The sequence below is a fragment of the Mus pahari genome, chromosome 19 (genome assembly GCF_900095145.1).
Source record: "Mus pahari chromosome 19, PAHARI_EIJ_v1.1, whole genome shotgun sequence".
NCBI lineage: Eukaryota > Metazoa > Chordata > Mammalia > Rodentia > Muridae > Mus > Mus pahari.
The window spans coordinates 51,408,349-51,414,806 of record NC_034608.1 but is presented as its reverse complement, the minus strand read 5'-3'; positions in this window follow the sequence as shown (position 1 = coordinate 51,414,806).

Here is a 6,458-nt window from a genome sequence, read left to right as displayed (position 1 = left end):
TAGATAGATAGATAGATATAGATAGATAGATAGATCGTAATTCATGCATACATACACAGTACATATATATATACATATATACATACATCATGAAAAGAATGATGACAAACGATAGAATGATTAATAGACAGATATGAGGGACCAGGAATTAGACAGTCTCCCTGGTAGGTGGACAGATATGGAGCTGCCATTAGGTAATAAAGGTGTCAAGCTTTCAAAATGGCTGGCTTCTTCCTCACCTTCTTGACATAAGACAAAAGCCTGGCAGATTCAAACAAAGGCCTCAGAGGCCCTTTTCTCCCTAGCCACTAGGCTCCATGCTGCTGGGACTGACTCAACAAGTTCAAGACCACATCAGGACACGTTACACAATACTGTGGGCCAGTCAAGCATCCTATCTTTCTTCAAACCGACCAACCACAAATTAGAGACAAAAGCACTCTTCAGAGACTTTTATAAAACAAAGACAGTCCTCCAGAAGAGACTGGAGTTTTCAGTTTCCCAGGCTTCCCTCTACCCCTTGCTTCAGAGGGGGTCTTTTTCCTGTGAGCCTGCCACACACGAGTGTTTCCTCAACCCCAATAAACACCTTTCTTCAGCTGTTGCTTCTGTCTGCTGCTGTCTGCAGTGGCTGAGATTCCTCTATTGCCACCTGTCACACTTGAGTTTTTCCTGCCTTTTAATTTTTTAACTGTGAGAGAAAACAAAGACTCCTAGACAACGAAGACCCCCAATCAAGACTCCCAGACAGTAACAGATGATGACTACATTGATAGATACATAGAGGATAGATGGGTGGATTGATGAGAGATGATTCATACAGACTTACAATCATAGATGATAGATACATACATAAGAATCAATGAGTGAAAGATGATGATTTATTGATGAATCCATATTTTGATGAATGAATATTGATGATAACTACATTGATAGATACATAGAGGACAGAGGTAGTTTGATGATAGATACATAGATCATGAATAAATTGATGGTAAATGATGATTGACAGATAAATAGATTGATGACAACTAGATTGATAGGCTGATACATAGCTATATAGAGGATGACTAGATAGATAGATAGATAGATAGATAGATAGATAGATAGATAGATAGATAGAGATAGACAGACAAATGTTTTAAGGAATTGACTCACAAACTGGAAAGTTCTGAGAATGGAGCTAATGTTGCAACTAGAGTCTAAAGACAGAACTCCCTTCTCCTCCAGAAATCTGGGCCTGTTTTTTTAAATCCTTCCATTTATTGAATGAGACCCACTCACGCTGTGAAAGCTAATCTGCTTTCCTCCAAATCCACCAGCTTAAAAGTGAACCTAGTCACTAATACCTTTGCAGCAACCTCTCTGCTAGAGTTAAACAAAATAGCTAAGCACCTCAGTTACATTAGCTACATTTGGGTCACTGGACAAAACATGTAGCAGAAACAACAAAAGGTAGGAAGGTCTATATTGGCTCACAGTTTGCAGAGATTTCAGTCCATGCTGGTGCCGAATGCATGATAAAACATCCCTGCCTGTGGCAGGAGGGGCCTTAGAGGGAAGGTCCACCATACCACAGCACACCACAAAGTAGAAAGTAGTACCAGAACTTGGGACTCAGTACATCATTCGAAGGGCCACCCTCTGTGACCAAGTTCTACCAGCTAGGCTACACCACAGTCTCCTAAGACATAAGGATTCACAACATGAACCTGTGAGGGAAAAAATTGCATATTCAAACCATAACCATGGCCTAGTCGACTGCAAGAATTAGTCAAGGAGTAGATATTACAAGCATGTGTATTTGGCCTTATGATGGGGTTGTTCAAATAGCTAAAGTCACCCACCTATGAAGATAGTATGACTCCTGTCCCAAGAATTTTCAAACTAATATTATATGGCCTGCTACCAGTGATATTACTAAGAAGGTAACTTTAACTGAATAGGAAGTTAGAGCTATGTATCATCTATCTGACATTATTATTAACATAACTATCCATAAGTTATATACTATCTGTCTCATCAACCTATCCATCAGTTATGTATCATGTCTATCAGTCAGCCATCATCCACCACCAAGCTCTCATCTGTGAACCTAGTATTCTATGTCTGTGTCTATCATCTATGTAATGTTCTGATTCTAAAGTATAATCATCATTGTATGAATAATATAAAAATGTATGTGAATTAGTTTTAACTCCAATAAATACAAAAAATGTTTTAAAGTGACCTCTCACCTCGAATCTAATGAATAAAGAATCTGAGATTTGAGAGCTTCAAGGGTTTGTTGGAGGGCTATAATCTGGGTTTGCCCATCGTAGGCCTTTCTACAACAAAGCAGGAGACATGCTTAAAAAATGTTCTAGACAATTATTAGCAATACGCATGTCAGTCAGCTTCCCCATGTTGTAGAAACACCTGAGATAAACCAGCCTGAAAGAAGGGAGATTCGCCTTCACCTCACAGATCCAGATATCCCCATTGATAATCCCTTGGCCCCACATCAGCCTTGGATCATTGAAGGCAGACCACTTCACAGTGGGAGGCCAGGGAGTACAAGAAGAAGGGAAGAACCCAGGGGTCTCACAATCCCTTCAAGGACATACCCATGTGACTTAACTTTCTCCTACTAGGCCCAACTCTTAAGGTCCCACCCGCTCCAATCATGTACGGCTAGATTTGCAAGCCTTTGACATGTAGGCCTTTATGGGACATTCAAGATTCCCCCAGAGTAAGTGTCACTTCTTGAGTGGTTCCAATCTTGCTTCCACCCCATTCATCAATCTACCTTCAAGGAAGAACAGTTTCTACATTAGCGAAGCATCCCACGGTCTCTGAGATCAGAAGACGGGTTTGCTAATAGATGAAGAATGACATTTTCACTGGATTCGTGCTGATCAGAATCTTATGCCCAGTCTGGGAGCAAAGGAAGGGAGACATGAAACAAATCCCAACTCACCAGAGAGGACAGTTAGGCAGAACCTAAAAATGAGATTTCAGCCTTTTAGCCTACAGCATAGGCATTCCTGATGGGAAAACCTCAAACTCTACCATGCTTCAAAATCCAAAGCTACGACAGGTGGAAAACTCCACACCTACCCACGAGAGACATTGCAGTCAAAACCCAGGGGGGCTAAAAATATTGCCTAATGGATTAAAATTCCTTCAGGCTGTGGAATATAAAGTGCGTGAGGCACAAATAAATTTTGTTCAGATTAGGGTTCCTTGCCTCTTACTCTGTTATCTTACTGTATTTATATAAATAGTTCAGGATGGGCTGGTGAGATGGCTCAGTCGGTAAGAGCACCCGACTGCTCTTCCAAAGGTCCGGAGTTCAAGTCCCAGCAACCACATGGTGGCTCACAACCATCAGTAACAAGATCTGACTCCCTCTTCTGGAGTGTCTGAAGACAGCTACAGTGTACTTACATATAATAAATAAATTTTAAAAAAAAAGTTTAGGATTGGACATAGTCTCAGAAATATTTCTGGTTCCAAGCATTTTGGATAAGGATTACTCAAGCTTGTGTGCAGTCAATTTTTTTTTTAATTTTTATTCTTTACATACAATACATCCTGACCACAGTTTCCCCTACCTCCACCCCTCCCCGCCTCCAGCCACCCTTCTCTTCCAGATCCTTTTCTTCCCCCATCTCTCTTTAAAAAGCCAAAGAAAACTACAGGCCTCCCAAGGATAGGCGCATAACAAATTACAGTAAGACTAGGCACAAACTCTCATATCAAGGCTGGATGAGGCAACCCGGTCAGAGGAGGAAAGGGGTCCCCGAGCACAGGCAAAAGTGTCGGAGGTGCCTCTCACTCCCACTCTTCAGAGTCCCACAAACACACCAAGCTTTCCAACCACAAGAGACCTAGCACAGACGCACGTGGGATCCGTGATCATTGCTACAGCCTCTGTGAGTCCATGTGAGCCCTGCTTAGTTGATTCTGCGGGTTGGGTTCTCTTGGTGTCCCCAATCCTTTTGGCTCCTAGAATCCCTCCTCCCTCCTTCTGCGTATAGAGTAATTTTTATAAAGCGATATGCACCCATCAGTAAAACAACTGCAAGACAGACCTTGTTCCCGCTCCTGCTGGCCGTCCCTCACTAGCCCTGGCATCTCTCCCTTTATTTCATCTAGGGAGGAAATTGAAAAAGAAGGAGGGCAAGAATGAGGGGCAAGAGTCCATCTTCCTGGGACTTTATCACTTTCTCCAGGAGCCCAATATGGTAATAGCCTAATAACCTAGGAACACGTGCTACTTTCCAACAAAGATGGCTATAGCAATGATGTCCCTGGTGTCTTGGATTAAACATCAGCCTGTGGACATCTCAATGCCCTCCAATTTTTAACCATAAAATGGTGCAAATACCCTGACAGCTCCAATGCCCTTTTGTACATCCTCTCCTTCTGGCACAGTCATACCTCACAGATTACCTCGTGCAATGCATCAGCGCCTCATCAGAATTTTCATCGATGTTTCTTTAATAACGCGTTTATTCTCAGCCTTTTGTTGTTGGAGAGCCCTCCATCCCGCCCCTGCTTTGTGCTTCATGGTGTCTTTAGCCCATTGAGAGCCTCTCTGATATGTTTCCCATTGTGGTTTTTAAAAAAGAAATAATTGTGTAACGGCTGACTTCTTTTGGGGATGCGGAAAACCAGCATCTCGGTGGTAGTTTCAGACATGCTTAATAAGAAAGCCATTAGAAAGGCAGAAGAGAGCCCTATCATTATTTTCTGGTTTCCTCCTTAATTATAGACAATCGCTCTTGAAGGAAGGGGGGTGGGGACAGCTTCTCTGACAAAAGTTGTGTAGCGTTTAGCAGAACAATTTGGAACCGGATTGAATGGATCAATGCTGTGTCAACTCGCAGATGCACAACAAAAAACTGCTTAGATGGAATGAGAGGCTAATTCAGCTGTTTTTCCCTTCAATCAGGAAGTGGAAAGTGGGTGCTTTTTAAATGGTTGCCCATTCTTTTTTTTTTTTTCTTTTTTCTTTTCTTGTTTTTAATGTTGGAGCATTTCATACATGCATATGTTTTAGTCAAATCTACCCCCATGCCCTCCCCTCCAGCCCTTCCCTCACCATTCCCTTCTACCACTTTTCCTTCACATGTTTTCCTTGCTAAACTCACCGAGTCTACCTAGTGTTCTTGCATGTGTGTGTGGGTATAGGACCATCGACCGGAGCAGGGATAGCCACATTAACAGCTATGGTCATTGCTCTAGATTACTCTCCAAAACATGATGGTAAAACGCTATTCCTGAAGACATCGCATTCCTAAGACACAGGATACAGAAGTTTCACCCCAGGGTCTAGACCCTATAGTACTTGGAGGTGATCTGCACACAGTCAGGGGAGCAAAACCATCAACAGTCCTACCTTGCTGTAAACCTTGTAAGCAATAATAATAACTACCCTAGAAAGGTATGCTTGCCGGTGCGGTAGTGGCACAACTGCTATGGGAGTAACCAGTAACTTTTTGATTAGATTTAAAGCTATTCCACAAGATGAAACTCATGTCTGTTACTGTTAACTGGACCAAAACCCAATGGCTGGCAGGGTCCTAGGTCCTAGGGGAGAACCTCATCATTATTCTACTAAATCAATATAGTGCTAAACTGGCCTCTAAGTTCTTTATATCTGTGGTGTTTTGAATGAGAATGTCCCCCAAAGATTTGTATGTTTGAGTGCTTGGTCCCCAGTTAGTAGAACTGTCTGAAAAGGATCAGGTAAGGCCTTGTTGGAAGACGTGTGAGTAGGGGTGAGTTTTGAGGTTTTAAAAAGCCCACACCAAGTCCAGTCTCTCTCTCCCCCTCCCTCCCTGCTGCCTACAGATCAGGAGACAAAGCTCTCGCCTACTGTTCCAGAGTTACGCCTGTCTGCTTCCAGCCATGCGGATCACGAACTAACCATCTGAAACTATAAGGAAGCCCCCAATGACATGCTTTTTTAAAAAGAGTTCCCTTGGTCATGGTGTCTCTTGAAAGGAGTAGAACAGTAACTAAAACATAGAACATCACACCTCTCACCCTTCACAGGATATACTTCTTTTTTGCCTTAGATAACAATTACTACAGAGACCCACAACTGGTCAACATACAGAGAGTAAGTTATTGGAGTGCTCATCTCTAAATGGGATGTCTATAGCATGCTTCCCCACCCCACGGCTCAGGGATCATCTTGGAAGAGAGAGTAGAAAGATTGAAAGAGACAAAGGAATAAATACCTACAGCAAACCATTATTTGCCGGCTAGGATGGCGTCGGCACATATGTGAAAGTACCACAGCTGGAGTTGTATGCACAAGACCCTCATAAGAGCAAGCCAGACTAAATACGGGTATTTTTGTTTGGTTTTTGTATGAAGCTTTTACTCCAAAATATTCAGTTAACTCTGTTAAAAACTCTTATTACAGCCGGGTGTGGTGGTGCACGCCTTTAATCCCAGCACTT